A 21,554-nucleotide genomic window follows, 5' to 3' on the forward strand; every position below is an offset into this window, starting at 1 on the left:
TTTTGTGGTTATATTTTAAAGAGCAAACAAAAATCTATACTTGGGTAATTAATACGGAGAAAAGGCCTAAACTACCCCTATAGTCTTCGTCCAGGTGCACAAATACCTTCCGTTAAATATTGAACCCATCTGTGTCCCTGCCATTATTCAAACCGTGGTATTATTGCCCCTCTAGGCTAACTGACGTATCTTTAGTCTTCTGCTACCATTAATAAGTCTCAATTAATGTTAATCAATTCTTACCAACCCCACCCTTTTTACCGACCCCACCTCCTTTTATTTACTCATCATCGCTTCTTTCCTTTCTTCTTCTTCTTCTATGATTTCATTAATCTCAACTCAATTTTTCTTGCCATCTCATAAACTTTGAAATAAGTTTAGGTTTAGGGTAATTTTTCTGTCATCTTCAACATCCCCACCCATAAAGAAAATATCTGAGTGTTCTAGTGTCTCAACTGGGTTGAGGAGAAATTGTTATTGTGGAAAGGCTGCTAGCTATTTTGTTGTTTGGACTCTGTTAAATGCTGGGAGACGATTTTTCAAGTGTTCAATGTCTGAGGTAAGTCTCAATTAATTATGTGTAGAATAAGATTAGTTTACGGGTAAATGGTGATTTCTGGATAATTCTTTGTGATATTTGGACAGGGAAAAAAATGTTCTTATTGGGAATGGGAGGATGACGAGCTTCCTCCTAGAATCATAGAACTGATCTGCAAGTTAAAAAAGGAAAAAGATAGTCTTCGACACGAAAAGAATATTTTGCAGCGAAGGATGGTCGATCTTGAAAATTATGTGGCCGAAAAAATTGAGAAGATGAAAGAAAATGATGATTTAAAGAAGACAGTTGCAGATCTTGAGAATTTACTGGCAGTTGACGTTGGGTTGATTCAAAAGTTGAAGGATAAAGTATTCAAGCAATGGATTATCATTGGAATATCACGGTGTTGCTTTGTTGGTTTAATCTCAAGTTGGATAATGTAATGTGACTGTCATGGCGCTTCTTTTTTGAAGCAGGAGTAATTTTTCAGAACTTTGAACCCTTCATAGGCTTCATCTTATGTTGATATGTTACCAAGTAAGCATTCTTGCTATACCGCCAATTCATTTCTGTTAGAAGATCATTCTTCTTGTATATCAAAGCCCTTATTGTATGAGGGCAAGGAATACCAGACAAGTCTCAAAGCCTACAAGTACATCTCTTTTGCTGGAGATTGACTGTGTGTCTATCCTCGCCTTCTAATACCTCATATCCACTATTACCACCAAAAATCACCTTACAACCTTGAGCAATTTGCCTATAATCACTAAAGAGTTTCATGCTTTGTGGACTGTAATCAACAGTCCAACTGCTAACCTTAGCTTCATTAGCAACCAACAATTTCATTACTTTTACCCTAATTTCTTCTAACATTTTGGTGATATGCTTGCTCCTAGCCTCCAGTATCCCAACATTGAATGGCTCGTGAAATTGTTGTCTACCATCGTGTTCTTACACTGAGTATCAAGGTAATCTATACACCAAGAAATTGGTGGATAGTGCAATAGATCTTCTGCAGCATCCTTAGACAATTCTCCCAATTTTGACAATTGATCTACAAATTCTTCCTCATAACTACTCCAGACACACCACCACATTAGTTTTTTTTATTTCACCATTTCTCCATTTTTTACACCAATTTACTTCAATATGTCTCATACAATATCTGTGATGTGCTTCAGGCAGCATAGTCTTTACTGCATCTAGCAAACCCTATGATATCAAAGAATAGAATAACAAAAATTAGAGAAATTCATAAAATAAGGAGAACAATTAAAATTCAGAATGCTATAAAAAATATTACTTTCTGCATATCAAAAATAAATGTCACTCCAGTACCATCTTTTAGGTCCAAAGACCTCTGCAGTATCTCCATAAACCAGGTCCATGTCCTGCTATTTTCTTTATCAACTACAGCGCATGCCAATGAATAAAATTGGTTCATAGCATCTTGACCAATGACAACCAACAATTGACCTCTAGCCCTTCCTTTGAAAAAGACCCCTCTAACCCAATAAATGGCCTCAAACTATTTTTCCAACCTTGCTTCAAGGTATAAAAAAAGATGTACATTCTAAGGAATCTTCTTTTTCCTGCCAACAATGCCTCTTTTGATATATTTATGATAACATCACTTCCAGGATTGCTATCCCTAATTTCTTTGGAATATGCCTCAAGCTTCTTGTAATCATCAACAAAGTTGCCCTCTAATTTTTGCAAAGCCAATCTTTTAGCCCTCTTCAACTGCCATTTGTATACATTTAACATGTAATCATCCTCTAGCTCCCCTTTCATATCCTTCACCTTAAATTTTTGATTGTTTTGGATTTTGTTTTTAAAGTAATGAGCCAATGTCGACGCATCATCTCTCTTGTTCACAAAAGCATCATCACAGGTGTGGTTTAGATTTAAAAACTATGACAACCCCCATCTTTGGAGATAAGACAAACAAATGGGCATTCATTTTGCCATGTATACATGGATCTAGTTGTGTCGCTTTTCTTAGTTACCAAAGCTTTCTTATAAGCAGCAGAATAAAAATTGATGACATGTCTTGCTTCATGTATATCCTTAAAGGTCATACCTAAGTATAGATCCATATAATTTTCCAATTTTGTATCTAGATTTTTCCTCCTCTCTTGGTTAAGTATTTCAAGTTCCTCAAGATTATATTCATCATAGTCAGATGCACCACTGAAATAAATCATCACTTTCTTCACCTTCAGTAGCAACTTATACTTGTACATCACGATTTTCAGTATGTCTAATGATATTTAAAGCAACCACAGTAAGCTCGAGGTCATCCCTATCAACAACAAAGAACTCTATAACCTTGAATTGAGAAGAAATGAGAAGCTGAAACGCCCTAATTTCATTATCATTATCAACTACATAATACTTGTCGGATGGACATTTCACTAAAAATTATTTAACTTCATTAAACTCTAAATTGATGAACTCTTCACTAATATCTCTAACAAACAACAAATCTGGATTAAATCAATCCATTTGTCGACCAGAGAACCACTATAAAGTAACTGAGGTGAATGGACCCAATGACCCCCATAGTTGAAAATAATATCCATTTTATCAATCATCCTTGAAAGAAGCACATGCAAAAAAAGAAACAAACAAACACAGATGGACCACATCAGTTATCGATAAATGACAAAAGAAAACGACTAAAAACATTATAAAAGTAAGATACTAAATCGGGACTAACAAAGACCCAACATAACCATAAAAAGTCACAGGTTTACACAATAAACTATCATTTTCACATGGTTATTGTACCAGAAATAAAATAAAACAAAAAGAACAAGGCTTTTCAGAATCCTAGACCCCGACGGAGAATAAAAAGGGTTTAAAAATTAAAAACAAAATTATAAAAGCTACTGACCTTGATGTTGCGATTGAATCTCAGACATTAATTTTCAACCAATCTCTCCTCGCAATTATGTCCAGCAGTGAAAACCCTAGTTGAAGTGCGGTGAAATTGAAAAGGGACCGATCGATTTTTTCTAAGTATAATAAAGGGGAAAGTGAAAAAGTGGGTACATAAGAATGGGGTCGGGTAAAAAGGTGGGGGGAGGGTTAGTAAAAAGGGGGAATTAATTAGTTCATTTAATTAAGACACGTGGTACACTTAAATTTGTATTAGGCTAAAGTAAGGCCCCATTAGCCTAGAGGAGCAATACTACTACGGTTTGGGTAACGGCAGGGACATAGATGGGCTCAATATTTAACGGAGGGTATTCGTGCACCTAGGCGCAGACTACCGGGGCATTTTAGTTCCTTTTCCGTAATTAATATGTTCTCTCAATCGTATAATATTTATATCTATTCATCTTGATTCAGGTTAGTGGATATATTGATGTGCTTAAAGAAGAAAAATGACCAAATTGTGAATGGTTCGTGGCACTGCTTGAATTGGTCATGGAAAGTATGTATTTAAAAGTTAAGTGTAATGCATTAAGGGGTCGTTTGGTAGGATGCATTAGATAAAATAATGCATGCATTAGTTTTGTGTATTAATAATACCATATTTGGTAGACATTTTGAACCTATGCATTAGTTATGCAAGCCTTACTTATACATCTTATTTGGTATTATCCTATGCATAACTAATGCATATAAAACCATGGTATTAGCAATGCAATGAGTTTTAATGCATGCATTAGCTTAGTTAAAAACAAAATTATCCTTCAAAATTTATGCTTGATTAAAATATGCTAGTTATTATATTAAATACAAGTTTAAAATAATCCAAGTAGTGAGAAATAAAATTATAGCTCTAGTAAATAAATAAAAACTTAATATATTCCTTTTTTTATAAATAAATATTTAGTTCTATATTACAATATATGTAGACAAATCAAATATTTTTTTTAAACTTTTTCATATAAAAATATTTCTCAAAATATGTCTCTTTAGAAATTGTGCAATGCTTTAATACATTAAACCAAACAATGGATAAGAAATATGTCAGCATAACTAATGCAAGCATAACTAATACCAGCATAACTAATACCAGCATTACTAATACACCCTATTCAGCATTATTCCTATGCACCCTACCAAACGACCCCTAAATTGTTTAGGAGAGTTAGTCACTATACCCAAAGTTGAATTGCTAAATGTTCCTCTGTTGTATGATATCTTATGTGGCATTGTTGGGTTAGCATAGTGTTAGGTTGCTCGAGGATGGGCAAGAGCTTAAGTGTGGGGTGATGATGTTTGGATAAAAATTCATATTTTGGCATGTAATGTATCTTGCATTATGCCTCGATCTTATTAAATTTAGTACGAATATTTGTGACCCGAACTTAATAATGATCTTTATATGTGTAGGAGTCAGTCGAAGATGATATGGAAGGATTATATGCAAATTGAAGCCAAAATAGAAGAATTTAAAGGAGTATGGTTTTTTTAGGCACCTTCAAAACTCAAAAGGCAACACAAGATAGAGTGGGCACCGAGCTAGGCACCAGGCGCCCTCCGTGGCGCCCAAGTAGGAACCTTTTTCTATTTCGGGTAGGACTTGGTATTTTCGACCCTACACTCGCCCAATATGTATAACAGGTATTCTAAACCTATTTTTTGGTGAGAGACATTATTGGAGAGGCAAGAAGACTATGGGAACACTTGAAAGCAAGGAATCACGAGTGTTTTCTGTCCATTCTTCCTTAATTTATATTTTAATGCGTTCGATTACTATCATAATTATTTGTATGGTTATGAGTAACTAAACTCATTTATCTAGAGTTTGATGGAACCTCTTGGAGGTTGACTTTTTGTTACGTTTAATGTAATTTAGCCTTTGAATTTCTCTATTTGTTTAACTGTATACTTATTTTAGTTGATTGAATGGCCATCAATTGACTGTACCTATTTATTATCTATTGTTTGGGAAAGAGTACTTATTTAGGTAGTTGTTAAACAACGTCACTCCTAACATATGTGAGGAATCAATACGGCGGGTTTAAAGATGAGATTAGGAGTAATAAAGTCTTGATGTAGCCATAGTGAGTGGTAAGATAGTGTTGGCTAGTGTAGTTTGGGAGAATATGTCTAGTAAATTATTGTAGTTACTCGAAAGAGAATTACGACACATGAAGTGCTCGCAGTTAGTAGAAAATACTTATGCGAAATTATAGGAGACGTAGCGGGAAGAATTCTGAAAATTGAAAAAATTATAACTCTAGACCTACTTAATCGTATTACCAACTTTATCCTCGTTAGTTGATAATTTTATTGCTTTCTAGTATTTGTTAGTTGATTAGTCAGAATAAAAATCTCAATCTTTATAATTTAGAAAATTGTTCAAACTTGTTTTCTTAGCGATATTGAACAGTTGTAGCTAAGTCGTAGTTCTCTCTGGGATTTGACTCCGGATTCTTACACTAAATTTTATTTACAGCGATCGCTTAGTCCTTTTTACAAGGCATAGTTAAGCGTGATCAATTTACTCGATGAAAAAATTTGTAAATGAAATGCTCGAAGTCTATTCTATTTTTCACTAGTAGTCATCCTGACTTTTTACTTGTACTGTTCATTATATAATAACTTTACAATATAACAATCATAAAGACCAAATTTTTTATAGAATTACTTTTTATGCTATATTATAGTATATGTTTTTTATAACATCATTTGATTACAACAATCAACAAAATTCGAACATAAAGAGGTTTAACTGTAATTATATCATGTGAGCAACGGGTATTAACGCCAATGAAGATTCAGATGCCAAACAAATAAATATCTTTTTTTAATTCTAAATGGGTAAATAAGATAGTTTATACAGTATAATTTGAGGTTCAAGTTTTACCATCACTCACCAGCAAAAATATTTACGTGTTAAGCCATATACAGTTGGCAGCGATATTGAGTTGTGACCTCAAACAACAGTCTTTTTAGCGATGATTGTGCGAGATTTTCGGCATTGATCTTGTGTTGTAAGAAAATAAAGAAAGTATTTGTCATATGGAATATAATGACCCACGGTTGAAGGGATCAATAAGAAAAATATAATGTTGGCACAATATTTAAGTCAAACATTAGCGAGTCAATTACACATGGCTTGCATGTTTGAATTTCACCAAAAACCTTTCTATTTCATCCAAATACAAAATATATTTTGCTACTAAAAACCTTGACCTAGTGTTCAAGAGATCTAATTAACGTGGAAGTATTTAAACTGTAAGTTCTTCAATTTAATTTATGCAATACACATAATAGTTGCTTTAAATCCGAGAAGTAAATATAAGAAATTGTTCTAATTTTTGTTCTTCATTAGATCAAATGTGAGGAAGTTAATAGAATACGTAACAATCAAGTAGAATATCAATTTACCTACGTCTTATTGGTCAAATATCTCAATAAAATTACAAATGCAATTATATTTAAGAGGGCGATTGTAAAATAAACAACAGTACGTCAAAAACCCAAATGCTGGCTAAAGAAAACACGCATAATTATGTTAGCAAATTTTGTAAAGCTAATGAACTAATTTAAATTTGTGATCAGACGATTAATGAAGTAAAGAAAATTTTGTGCATCCTACTATGAATTCTTAGGCTTCTTGAAAGCATCTTAGTCACCATAGTCACATAGTGAAACTTTGATTTGTGTGTAGAAACGAATCTAATTTGATCTTTAAAGATATTTTATGGAAGTTGTAACAAAGCTTGTAGATGAAGTTGTTGAAAAAATTTTAAAAAATTGAAAGAGAAAAAAGTTGTTGTATAAGTTTTGAATTTCAGGACATGATCATGAAATTTCATTTGCATCAATTTGAACACTAGGAGAATTTCTGAGAGATTGTTCGATTGTATGGTGTACCCATTTTTATCATTTCAGATCATGACACTCAATCCAATTTTTATTTTTGGAGAGCTATTCAGCGAGAGTTGGGTACACAAGTGGAGCTCAGCATTGTATTTCACCCGCAAATGGATGGCCAGTCCGAGCGAACTATCCAGATCCTTGAGGATATGTTTAGGGCCTCTGTTATTGATTTCGGAGACCAGTGGGATCAGTTTCTACTATTGACAGAGTTTTCCTACAACAATTACTATTAGCCCAGCATTCAAATGGCGTTGTATGAGGCTTTATATGATAGGCAATATCGTTCTCCTGTTGGTTGGTTTGAGACCAGTGAGGCTAAGATGTTGGATACGTATTTAGTTCATAATACTTTAGAGAAGGTGAAGTCAATTCAAGTTCGCCTTCGAACAGCACAGAGCCGACGGAAGAGTTATGTGGGAAGGTCCGTGATGTAACTTATATGGAGGGCAGGAAGGTACTTTTGAAAATTTCGCCTATGAAGGGTGTGAAAAGATTTGGAAAGAAGCGCAAGTTGAGCCCAAGATTTATTGGTCCATTTGAGATCTTAGAGAGAGTTGGGGAGGTTGTTTATAGGCTTGCATTGCCTCCCAGCCTAAGTATGGGTTCATCCAGTATTTTATGTTTCTATACGTTGAAAGTATCATGAAGATAAGTCGCATGTTTTAGACTACAACACGGTACAACTTGATAAGGATTTGACTTATGAAGAAGAGCCGGTAGCTATTCTAGATCGGCAGGTTCAAAGGTTGAGATCTAAGGATTTTCTTCTGTGGAAGTGCTTTGGAGAGGTCAGTCGATTGAGGAGGCTACTTGGGAGTCCGAGTCCTATATGAGTAGTAGATGTCTCTATCTCGTTACCAATTCAGGTACATTTTTATGTTCATTCGAGGACGAATGTTTCTTTTAGAGGTGGAGAATGTAAAAACTCGTAGGTCATTTTGAGTTTTAGCTTCCTATTTCGTGATTTGAGACTTTATATAGCTTTATTTGATAATATATGACTTGTGTGCCTTTTTGGTTTTCGGAAAGTTTAAATGTGATTTTTCAAAGTAAGCTCGATTTTTGAACTTGAAAATGATTGGAGTTGACCACGGTCAATAGTTTTGGTGAACAACCTTGGATCAGTATTTTGACGATTCTAGTAGGTTCGTATAATAATTTTAGAATTATAGGCATGTTTGGTTAGGGTCTCGGGTGACCCGAGGCTGTTTCGACGCTTATTTTGAAAATTTGAGATGAACTTAACAACTTTAAAATCCTTGAGTTTAACATTCGATTCTTATTTTAGATGTTATTTTGATGTTTTGAGCTTGCGAGCGAGTTCGTATAATGCTGCCATACTTGTGTGGATGTTTAGAGTGGTCCCGGGGGGCTCGGTAAGGGGAGATGCCTTATATGAACACGAGCTTGGCTTAGCAAACGTGGTGGTCACTGACCACTGATCTTCGCGAACATGGGGATCCGTACGCGAACGTGAAGAAGAAAGTTCGCCATGTATAAATAGTGTTGAAAAACGAGATTCAGGTTCTTTTTACCATGTTTGGGTACTAGATCACAGATTGAGGAGATTTTCATCTCAACTTTATTGGTTAGTTATTTTTACCTAGTTTTGATTTATTTTCATGAATACTCATAGATTTTTTACCCTAAATTAAGTATCATCAAGAGTAAAAATTGGAGTTTTGGGAAAAAACATATGAGAACTAATTTTAGGGATTTGGACCTCGATTTGAGGTCCAATCATGTTATAAATTACATATTTGGACTTGGGGAGATTGAAGTAAATTAGAAATGGTCTTAATTTTGGATTTCGGCCATATGGGTACGAGTTAACTTTTTGTTGACTTTTTTAAATATGATAATGATGAAGTTTTTGTATATTAGAATAGTTTCTAAAGTTTGTTTTGATTTATTTGAGCAATATTTGACTAGATTCGGGTAATTTGGAGTCTTTCTCTAAAGGAAAAGCTGTGTTGGATTGTTGTTTTTATCCCGAAAAGAGATAAGTATCGTGGTTAACCTTGATTTGAGGGAATTAGGACGTGATTGGTCTATTTGTGCGTGATCTAGGTGTGAGGATGGTGTATATACAATATAACGAGTGTATATGCATTTTCATGGGTTTAAGCATGTAGGGTGTACTAGTTTATTTTATGCCTTTAATTATACCATGTCTTTACTTATTGTATGCTTTTACTGTGTGCTCTTAATTTATACATGCTATTACTTCATATATATGTCTTTACTTGTTACATGCCTTTATTTGTCACATGCTTCTACTTGTTTTATGCTTTTATTTATCGAATGTCTTTATATGTTACTTGCTCTTACATGTTATTAGATAGATACCTTTACCTGCTTCATGCCCTTACTTGCTTTATTGCCTTTACTTGTTTCTTGTCTTACTCTACTGTGCTCTATCGGATTGTGTGACCTTGATATTGTTCTCGTGTTTATGAGTTTTTGAAGTCTTTATTGACATATATATTGTGAGTCTAGTTCTTGAATATTGAATTGCCTAATACTCTTTGTTCATGCTCGTATTTTCTTAGTGAATTATGCTTTTTAGTCTCTTTTATGTTATGTTGTGAGCTTCGCCATACCTGGTTGTTTATTAGCATTTTTATATGAATTGGTATATTGGGATTGAGTTGTACGCTACAACAGTACTTATTATTAATATTGGGATCCGGTTGCACACTGCAATAATATTTAATATTAATTTTAGGATCAGATTACACGCTACAACAGTACTTGTTATTGATAGTGGGATTGGGTTGCATGCTGCAACGATGGTGATTATTGTTGGTGTTGATATTGGGATCAGGTTACACGCTGTAACGGATAGAAAATCTTGTAGTTATTCTTGGTTGTTGTTCTCCATTATGGTGTTGCATTATAAGGTTGTGTCGTGATGTTATTTCTGATTTTTTTATCTATTCGCTTATTTAATTTTATGACTTTACTCGTTTCTCTATATTTCCATTGCTTTTCTGCTTATTACTTGTACAAGTTTATAGTAAGTGTCTTGCCATAGTCTCGTCACTATCTCGTCGAGATTAGGCTCGATTCTTACTGAATATATAGGGTTGGTTGTTTTCATACTGCACTTCTGCATTTCTTGTGTGTCTCTCACTACTAGAAATCCGGAAAAAAACGACCAAAATTTGGTGACCAAAATTAGTCTGTCAAGAAAAGCGACCAAAGTTGGTTGCTAAATTGGATAAAATAATTAAATAATTATTCTAAATACATTAGCGACCAAGGTTGGTCGCTTTTTGGTCGATAATTTCGTCAAAATGTGGACCGAACTTGTCAGACTTGCTTGGTCAAAGAAATAATGAGATTAGCGAATAACGTTGGTCGCTAAAGTGGGACCCACATGTAAAATTTTAATAATTATAATATTATTTAAAAAATTATAAAATATAATTTAAAATTAGCGACCAAAGTTGGTCGCTCATTAAAGGATAAACAGATAGAGAATAACTTTGGTCGCTAATATGGGTCCCAGTTATAAAATTTTAATAATTATATTATTATTTAAAAAAACTATAAAATAAAAATAAATATAATTCAAACATTTAACAATTATATTATTATTTTAAATATTATATAAAATATAAATAAATCTGATTTAAATTTAGCGACCAACTTTGGTCGCTAAATTTAATTTATGGATAATTGGCGACCAACTTTGGTCGCTAAATATAATTTCTGGAAAAGTAGTGACCAAAGTTGGTCTCTTTTTAGGTCAACATTGGTCAAAATTAAAAATTACTTTTGTATTTACTATATAAATAATATAAATGTAAACCGTTAACACTTTTATAATACAAGGGATGAATACACTAAAATATACTCTAACATGTTATATATGCAGTTAAGTAGTACAACGAAGCGTGTGTGTGTGTATATATATAAGAACATGCAGCGCTCGGAACACAGGGCCGGATTCTTAACATGCTATATATGCAGTTAAGTAGTACAACGATGCATGTATATATATTAAAAACAAAACGTCTCGACTTATATCAATTAATATGTTATAATTGATTCATCGACTTATAACCTAGTGATGAATGAATGTAATTCATTAACTCTGTTACAATAAGTCGATGAATCAATTATAACATATTAATTGATAAAGTCGAGACGTTTTGTTTTTAATCAATACTACATAAATATATATATATATATATATATATACATATATATTCGTATATATAATACACTTAGTATATATATATATACTATACTATACTATGCACTAAGTATTAGTGCATTAGCTAATATTATATCGAATATAGCTTATATATATATATATATATATATATATATATATATATATATATATATATATATATCAAACCATGCGTTTTCACATTTAACGTCAAAGAATCTGTAACGAGGTTGCACGATTGAGAGCTGGACCTGCCAAGTCTCTAATGGGTTCGATTGAATCTACTGTGGCCTATGGTCCAGTATATTTTAATACTCAACCCAATTTACAACTATCTCTTTCTGATGCCTTTCCTTAATGAGGGGAGGATCCTACTTATAGAAGAAAGAAAAAACATAACGAATCTTTGTACAGTAAAATGGGTCCCTTATATGGGTCCCTTATACAGGGTATCTACTGTGTATACAGTGTATCTACTATGTATATAGTATATCTACTGTGTATACAGTGTATGTACTGTTGATGTGGGATTTTTAGTAATCCTATCCGATAATCATAGTCCTCTTTTTTCCAATTCTTTTATTTGTTGGAGGAAATCTTTTGCCTTATCTATGTCTTTGTCAGATAATATTACTTCTGTTTGCACAGGCTAGGAATCAGCTTTTGAGATATCATTGCCGCTTGTTTCACTTCGCATTGAAGTGTCAGATCTCTCATATTGATTTATCGACTGAAGCAAATTTCTTTTTACTTCTTCCAAATACTGATTTATCATTTCAGTTTTATCTCCTTCTTGCACTGATATCCTCCTGGCAATGTGTTTGACCGAGTTATCATCGATCATCTTCTTTTGAGGACTGGTTGAATATTCTTGGATTTTTTCTTTAATGGAATCCAAGAGTTCTTGCCCATATAGCATTTTGGTCTTGGGATCTATCTTCATTAATTTATCCCAAAAATTATTATAAAATGTCTTGTATAAGCAGGGGATTTGTTCTTCTGTAAATCCTAATTCTGGAATCCATTTATGGATCCATGGGATAGAGAACTCAATAAAGAAATATATCTGGTCAATCTTTTCCAAGTGGCATATATGATCTGCGTTATAAAGATTGTTTAAATCTGGGGAAATCTTGGCTCATTCTTTGTATAACTTAAGGAAAGGGTCCGGTAAGATCTTCACTTTCGGACCGTGGTATAACCACTAGTTTAAAAACTAATTAGGAATAGGTTCTGCAAATATCTTTGCACATACCTTTATGAACCAAGTATGTTTATGCCTTTCGTTATTGTAGTAAAGCACTTTATCAAAGGCTTGGATATAATCCCAGTATGTAAAGCTCATCAAGGATTTGTTAAGGCTTATCTACCGGCAAGCTCAACTAGCGCCTTTTGATTTTGAAATTCAGTACAAAAAAGAAATTGATAATTCCCTTCCGGATTTCTTATCCCGAGAATACTTAGATTGATTATGAATTTTTACACAACTTTTCTCGATGAAGAATTGTTAATCACTATTCTTAAAGTGGTTAAGTTAAATAGAGACTTACATGGTCTCATTATTGAAAAAATCATTGATAGTATGGCTAGTATGGTTGAAGATGAATTTTCTATTCATGATTATTCTGATGATATCAGGGATGATATGCAAGATTATTACTTCTCTGAATAAACTGTCTTGTTATATGTGCAGAATGGACCCCTCGTGGGCCACCAGAGGCAGAGGTAGATGAAAAGGAGGAAGATCTGCATTAGCTAATATTATATCGAATATATATATATATATATATATATATATATATATATATATATATATATATATATAGCTTATATATATATATATATATATATAGCTTAAATTGAATTAAAATCCTAAATTTATACTACATATGTACATAATTTTAAATTGAATTAAAAGTAATTTAATTTTTTTTAGAAATAGCGACCAACTTTGGTCGCTATTTTGGTCAAAAAGTCAAAACTTATTTTGCTACCAAAATAGCGACCAAAGTTGGTCGATATTTCTAATTCCAGTGTCAAAATCGGGTTTCCCCTCCCATTCTCTTATTTTCTTCAAACAATTTCCCCAAACTCTATCTTATCTCTCTCACACTCAAACCCCCTCCCCCCTCCGACTCCCAGCAGCAGCGGCGCCACCGACGGCAGCAGCTCCACCGCCGGCGACCTCCACTTCCCAGGTAGGTTTCCTCTCCTTCCTTTGTTTTTTTCGAAATACACTGATTTTGTTTAACTCCTCCTAGTTGATTTGTAAAAATTAATTGTTCTTAGCTAAATTAAATCTATGATAATTGTTAGTAGCTAAAATATTTAGTTTTACCTATTAATTTGGGGATAACATTAGCAATACCTAAATATTAGGGTTTTTGATTGGAAGCCTTCACTGTGTAATCCCGTATGTAATCCCGTATGTGTCACACCTCTTTTTTACACACCCGAAGGTAGCACAAGGGAGTTTTTTCAATTTAAGTGACATTATTCGAAATGAGATTATTATTTTTTAGAGTCGCCACTTGGAATAATTTATGGTGTCCCAAGTCACCGGTTTATTTTTAAATCCCAAATCGAAGAAATTTTTGACTTTATTTAAAAGTCTGCGAACCAGAAATTCTAGATAAGGAATTCTGTTAACCCGGGAGAAGGTATTAGGCATTCCCGGGTTCCGTGGTTCTAGCACGGTCGCTTAGCAATTTTTACTTGGCTTAAATTATTTAACTACTCATTTTTAGGACCTATGTGCATTTATCTCTTTACCACTTTTAAATCACTTGAATTATTCATAATTGAAGAATTGAGTTACGCGTACGTATACTCTTTCCTTTGGCGCGTCAAAATCATGTCACGCGAACGTGTCCACAATTAATAATGCTTTGTTTATTTTATTAAGGAAAGTTTGGTTGAAGTTGCGCGAACGCATCCCTCGAGTCTTTTAAGAGTTAAATTTGCAATTATATTACGCGAACGTATATATAATTGCAATACTAATCTAAATCGGGCGTAAAGCAATCTACGAAAAGGTCAAGGCATTTCTAAACTAATAAATTTATATGAGGGCCATAAATTAAAAGATTATATTTGTATATGGTACACCCCAATCTATTTTACTAAAAAGGTTTCATTTTATTTAGTTAACACCACTAATTTTGAGGCTTAAAACAAGAGATCGTTTAATTAGAAATGGGAAATCTGGGCCTAGTTAAATTAAGAAGAAAGGTTCACCTTTTAGATGGAGCTACATTTGGGGCCTAAGACATGGCCTATTAGAGAAAGAACTTGAGAGCTTTTGCCTTTTATTGAGAATTTAGACAAGTTTGTGACCACATTGGGCTAACTCAGGCAGGCCCAATTACTAAATTTCCTGATTGAGCCTGTCTACCCCTTTTGCATTTTTAGCCATGGTACACACTTAAATCAGTAACTACAAGAGAAACATTCTCTTTGAGCTAAAGAAATCCAGGCTCACAAACACCAAAATTGAATGTTAATCACAACACATACGATTTGCAAACAAATGTCACATTTATACCATGACCTATGAGGTAATTCATGGGTTTGTGTTTATAACACATGCCCAAACATCTAGGTCAGATTTGCTCGATGAGCCCAAGTGTTGGGCTTGTTTGCAAATACAACTCAGTTTACAATTACACACAACCCCAAGTATATTCATTGCAGAGGAAATTCGAAGAATTAAATTCTGTTGGGTCAACTCGTGAAGTCCAAATGCCTAAGCCCAAATGGCTCGGGCCAGACTTTATCGAGTAGGCCCAAGGTTTGGGCCTAATTTTGACCCAATACCAAACTTTGCACATATCTCAGAATGCATTTATTGTTCGAACAAAATAGCCCACTTTTGTAGGTTTACTGACAACTAATCTGGATTTTAAAAAAATTAACAGTCCATATTACAAATTTGTAAGTCCAAAATTATACAATGAAGTCTACACTGCTAAAGAATCCAGCACATTAAAAGTTGATAATCCGAAAAATTCTAAAGGAACAAGAATACAATAAAAATGAAGGCTTCTACTGATTCCAGGTTTCCCTTTGATTACTTCTTCGAATCCAATGTGCCAAATATGCAAGAACTCAACTACAGAGCTACTTTTTACAAAGCTACTTGCCCAGGCTCCCAACATGAGACTTCTTATGGCTAAATCAGCCTTGTTTCCTGAGTATCTCATGGATTTGACTATGGAAAAGGTCAGATTCACAAGATTACTTCAGTCATGCTACTTTGACAGACCTAAGTTAAAGCTGGAGAATGCAATAATAATAAAAGAAGATGATTTTTCATGAGTTTAACCATATTGAAGGTTAAACACATAAACCATTAAAGGACTTCAGCTCAAAATCCTAGCAGCCTCATCTTCTTTCCCAAAATATGTAAATCCTACCTCAAAAAACATTCAAAACCAATTGGTCCAACCAACTGGTGGCTAAACCAATAGGCTACAGCTTATGATCAGACAGCCAAAAGACAAATGAAAGCAGCATTTTGGAAAGAAAATGAATCAGATGAAGGAGAGAAAGAAAGCATTATGAACTGAACCTAAATACTGTCATAAGATACATCTATTGATGCTATTTTGACGCCACTTTTCTACATGCTGAAATGCACATGAAAAAGCTGATGAAGAGTAATAAACAACACATTAATTTCTACTGTTGACATATGCATCCATACACACATAGTCATGAATAACTTCAGATTGCACAAGTGGAGTCATTCTCATATCCAAAATATGGTTACATACCTAGAGATGATTAAAACAAGACCAAATAAAGGTCACTAGAACAGCTGATTCTTCCATAATAGTGAGCAACAACAGACAGCCAAACAAATAACCAAATCAGAAACCAACTTCAGCTTTCAAAAACCCAGAGATTTCAACTCAAGAAGACCAAGAGAAGTTTTTCTACTTCAAGTCACTTTCACCTTTTCAGAAAACCAAAGAAGAAAGTTTTTCTCAAAGTTTGAAACTTAGTCTTTTCAGCAGAAGAATGATTTTTTTGTGTCGTAAATCAGTGCTAAAAAAAATCTCTGTGTGTGAGTGAGTGATGTTCCCTTTTTATAGAGTGTACCAAAAGCATCACAAAAGGAATATTCTGACCTAATTTTTGAAATTTCAGAATAGTACAACATCTTTTGACAGTTGTATGTCCTTTTTCTTATCCAATATCAGCATTTTTGCTAAGGATAGGGACAACTGTCCTAAATACTAGAACTTTCTGATTTCAGCCTAAGTAAAAATCTAATTTTACCCTTTAAGTTACTGCTTATTTCAGTTTTACCTAGGTTCTTTTAATTCAAAACAAGTCCCTAAAGTTTATGTTGGTTTCCAAATCAAACCAAACAATTTGAAATAAAGCAAAGATGCATCATATGTCAATGGAACAGTAAAAATCACAAAGAACTGCTGTAACTTTAAAATTGAGTTTTTTTTCTAATTTAAGACTGTTTTTTTCTAATTAATTAGTAAATCATGAGGGGAACCTAGAATTTAAACTAATCAAACATAAAGATAAGCAGGTTAACCAATCAAAACACAAAAATCTAATCCGGAAATTATCAGCAGGAATCAGAACCAAGGAGACTAGTTTATTGGAACCCTATTTAGACTTAAACCATGAAATTCAGGCATAGAAACTTAACTGATTACTAATTAATCAAGAACTAGTAATTAGAAGATCATGCAACTAAGGACAGGGCAGCAAAATAAAGCAACAATCCAACAGGAAATCTAAAAGAGCCTAAACTTCACACAAATTCAACATGCTTTAATTAAGGGATGGCCGAAAATAAATTAAAAATTACAAGAGGTAAAGGAGAAGAAGCTTAATCATGCTGCTAAAGGAAAATCAAACATGCATAGAAGGGACAAAACAAAACAAAATTAAACAATCAAAAAAAGAGAAAGAAAAGGGGTTTACCCGATTGAAATTAACATTGGATAAAAAACGAAGCACTGCCCAAAACTCATGATATGTGATATGGACTTTCGACCAACATTAATCGACTGTTCTTAACAAGAACAGTCGATTAATGAAGGTTTTAAGTCCATTAGACCAGATACAATCCCCAAAAAGACGAAGAGGAAAATTAGGGTTCTTCCGGGGTCACGATATTTGAAATTCGTGGAACTCGGGGCTGATTCGAAAGGGGCTAATGGTGGATTGGGATTCAGATAGGGGTAAGCATCACAGTGTGTGAATTTGGGACGATTTGGAACGGTTCAAGTTTTGGGCCGTGATTTTGATCTAAGATTCGAACAAATCTAAAGGGATTAGAGGGTAACCAATTGGAGGTTGGGAATGAGGAGGTGAAGGGGAGTTCAGGGTGTAAATTTGGGATTGATTGAACCATCGGAACCGCTATGAGACGATTTCCAGTGGGTGGTTTGCGGCGGAGACGGTGAGGGTTTCATGGCGGCTAGGGTTTGGATGTTGAGAGAAGGGAGACAAAGTGAGAGAGGGGGGTCTGATGGGGGTAGGTCTCTTCGGACAGTTATATAGAGAAGTACAAAGTAGTTCCGAGCCGTTGGACGATGAAAATCCACCAGCTGTGATGAAATGAGGCAAAAACGGGGTCGTTTAGGGGTTTTATGGGGTGGACCGGTTTAAATCAATATTGGTCCTGGGTCTGGAGACGGGTTTGGGCTGATTCGAGCCAAATTCTGGGCTCTTTTTTTTGGGGGTCCAATTTCGAAAAAAAAATAAATCCCTTTTCTTTTATTTTCAAAATCTTTTCTTTCTTTCGTTTTTCTTTTTTTTTTAATTAAAAATCCTAAATTACCTAGAATATGAAAAAAAAATTAAACTAATTAATTAATTATAAAATTATAAAAGCTACTTAATCCTAAAGAGAAAAATCAATAAAAAAGATAAAAATGTAGAAATTGGTCCATTTTTGTGATTTTCATTTTTAATAAAGCAAATAATTAATTAATTAATCCTAAAAAATATAAAAATAAATCCTGAATGCAATGCATGATATTTTTATATTTTTCATAATTTAAATAAAACTTAAACATGTACAAAAATGCAAATAATTAAATAAAAATCCTACAAAAATCCCTAAAATAACAAATAATTAAAAGAAGAGACCTAATTATTGGAATTTTTGTAGGAGTAACCCATGTGGGGCAAAAATCACTTGATCACAGCTGCCCCTCTTTGCTCGGAGATACGAATGATTTTTGGGCAAAGATAAAATGAGCAATTATGAGGTATTTTTGCCCGTTTGAAACTCCATGAGAAGCACTTTTTGAAAAGCGTCTGACCGAACCTTGCTTCAAAGGTTGCCTACATATTCTTGGCTATAAAGGAATCAGGTCAGTGTAGTTCTGGAAGTTTTGGTAGCTGGGATTACCGAGAAAGCTGGGATTCCACTACTGTTGCTGCTGTTTCTGCTTGCTGAGCTCCTTATTACACCAAAATTGAAAGTAAAAAGCTAAGCTACCTAAGCCTATCAACTACGAGTTACAAGATTCCTATCTATAAATCTCTTGAGGCCTGATCTTGAGTCTTAATTGGTTCTTGTTGTGGACTCCGATCTGAATCTTGATGCTCGTCAGCTGTTGGTGTTGGTTCTTTCTTCAGGTTTGGGTCAAGGCGGGACATGCGAAGCTTGTGACTTCAATCATATCTTGGGCAGTCCGCATCTTTCTCCGCTTTAACCTTTTGAATCCACTTCTTTTGTTCTTTTCCTTCTTTTCTTTATTCTGGATTGAGACTCATTCTTTTGGTTATCTTGAATCCTGTGCCTCGAGGTCAAACCTGCTCAGACACCAAAACAAACAAACGAACGAAATTTTTTGCCCCAGTTTTCACTAGGAAAATTTCGTGAGTTATTTGTAACAAAAATCTAACCCCCCCTTATTTTTAAAGCGATAAAATAAGGATCGTGTGTCTTTAGGAGGAAGATTAGGTAATGGAGCCCTATGTCTAAAATTCTCAATTAGGGAATGAAGGCCCTATGTTGGCAAAAAAGGCGACTAGGGAATGGAGGCCCTATGTCTAAAATCTCAACTCAGGGATTGGAACCCTAATGTTGGCAAAGAAAAGGCGACTAGGGAATGGAGGCCCTATGTCTAAAAATCTCAACTTAGGGATTGGAGCCCTAATGTTGGTAAAAAGGCGACTAGGGAATGGAGGCCCTATATCTAAAAATCTCAACTTAGGGATTGGAGCCCTAATGTTGGTAAAAAAGGCAACTAGGGAATGGAGGCCCTATGTCTAAATCTCAACTCAGGGATTGGAGCCCTAATGTTGGCAAAAAGGAGACTAGGGAATGGAGGCTCTATGTCTAAAATCTCAACTTAGGGATTGGAGCCCTAATGTTGGCAAGAAAGACGACTAGGGAATGGAGGCCCTATGTCTAAAATCTCAACTCAGGGATTGGAGCTCTAATGTTGGTAAAAAAGGCGATTAGGAAATGGAGGCCCTATGTCTAAAAATCTCAACTTAGGGATTGGAGCCCTAATGTTGGTAAAAAAGGTGACTAGGGATGGAGGCCCTATGTCTAAATCTCAACTCAGGGATTGGAGCCCTAATGTTGGCAAAAAGGCGACTAGGGAATGGAGGCCCTATGTCTAAAATCTCAACTCAGGGATTGGAGCCCTAATGTTGGCAAAAAAGACGACTAGGGAATGGCGGCTCTATGTCTAAAATCTCAACTCAGGGATTGGAGCCCTAATGTTGGCAAAAGGCGACTAGGGAATGGAGGCTCTATGTCTAAAATCTCAACTCAGGGATTGGAGCCCTAATGTTGGTAAAAATGGTGACTAGGGAATGAAGGCCTTATGTCTAAAAATCTCAACTTAGGGATTGGAGCCCTAATGTTGGTAAAAAAAGGCGACTAGGGAATGGAGGCCCTATGTCTAAATCTCAACTTAGGGATTGGAGCCCTAATGTTGGCAAAAAGGCGACTAGGGAATGAAGGCCCTATGTCTAAAATCTCAACTCAGGGATTGGAGCCCTAATGTTGGCAAAATGGCGACTAGGGAATGGAGTCCCTATGTCTAAAATCTCAATTCAGGGATTGGAGCTCTAATGTTGGTAAAAGGCGACTAGGGAATGGAGGCCCTATGTCTAAAAAAATCTCAGGGATTGGAGCCCTAATGTTGGTAAGAGCGTAAAAGATTGAGGTTGGGAGTCCCAAGCTAACACACATTTTTTTCAATTTAAATTTTTCAATAAAACGCGAGAAAGAAACTTGGAGTGAACTTCCCTTATTTGGAGTGGTTGTTGCAGCAAACTATTTCTAGCTCTTGCACATCTTTTCCCTTTCGGTTGCACCTGCTTCTTGCACAGTTGCTTTGGGTTGCACCTGTTTCAACTTTTCAAATAAAGAACAATTGTTAGTTTGAAACGGTGATTGGTTTTGTGGCCTTCATCATTTTTGATCACTTGATCTTGGCTCAACTCTTTTGGTTGGAACCTCTGCTGCTTGCTGTCTTTTCAGAAAGTTGATCTCTATCCTAAAACCGATGAGCTCAACTTTTCAAATTTTCTTATGACTGCTTAATTGCATAGGCTTTGGCCCTTTCACTTTATTCTGCCTCTAGGGGCTTGGATTTCTTTTCATTTTCGATAAACTCAGATTTCGGAGCATCAGTCATCATGGCCAGCCGGGATCGACTTGATGCACCCGCTGAGGCTGGGTACTTTTATTTGGACTTGGTTTTTATTAAGCAGGACCCTGTAAAACCAATCTTGCCACCTTTTCCTTTGCATTAGCTTCGGGACAAAGTTAGACCGAAAGGGATTCAAGGAAAAGTAAACAAAGGACAAGAAAATGAATTTAAAGGAGAAATGTCCCTTTCGGGGAGGAAGGACGGACTTATCTAGGGTGCATGCAAACTTCAAATAGACATGACATGCTTCTTGGACTTAGACAACCGATCTGCACAACTATCCCAACTTCTCACAAACCCATTGCGACCCGTGTTTCAAAACCGAGAA

The 21,554-nt window shown here is 34.8% G+C and overlaps 1 long non-coding RNA gene across 1 annotated transcript; it reads left to right on the forward strand.

The window, feature by feature from the left end:
- The first annotated feature begins 332 nt into the window (after positions 1-332).
- LOC104221099 (uncharacterized) lies at positions 333-5,260 on the forward strand. Its single transcript, XR_709650.2, has 3 exons — positions 333-559; positions 646-1,075; positions 4,889-5,260. It is a non-coding gene; the product is annotated as an uncharacterized lncRNA (long non-coding RNA).
- Positions 5,261-21,554: the final 16,294 nt, after the last annotated feature.

Source organism: Nicotiana sylvestris, chromosome 7 (genome assembly GCF_000393655.2).
Source record: "Nicotiana sylvestris chromosome 7, ASM39365v2, whole genome shotgun sequence".
Lineage (NCBI taxonomy): Eukaryota > Viridiplantae > Streptophyta > Magnoliopsida > Solanales > Solanaceae > Nicotiana > Nicotiana sylvestris.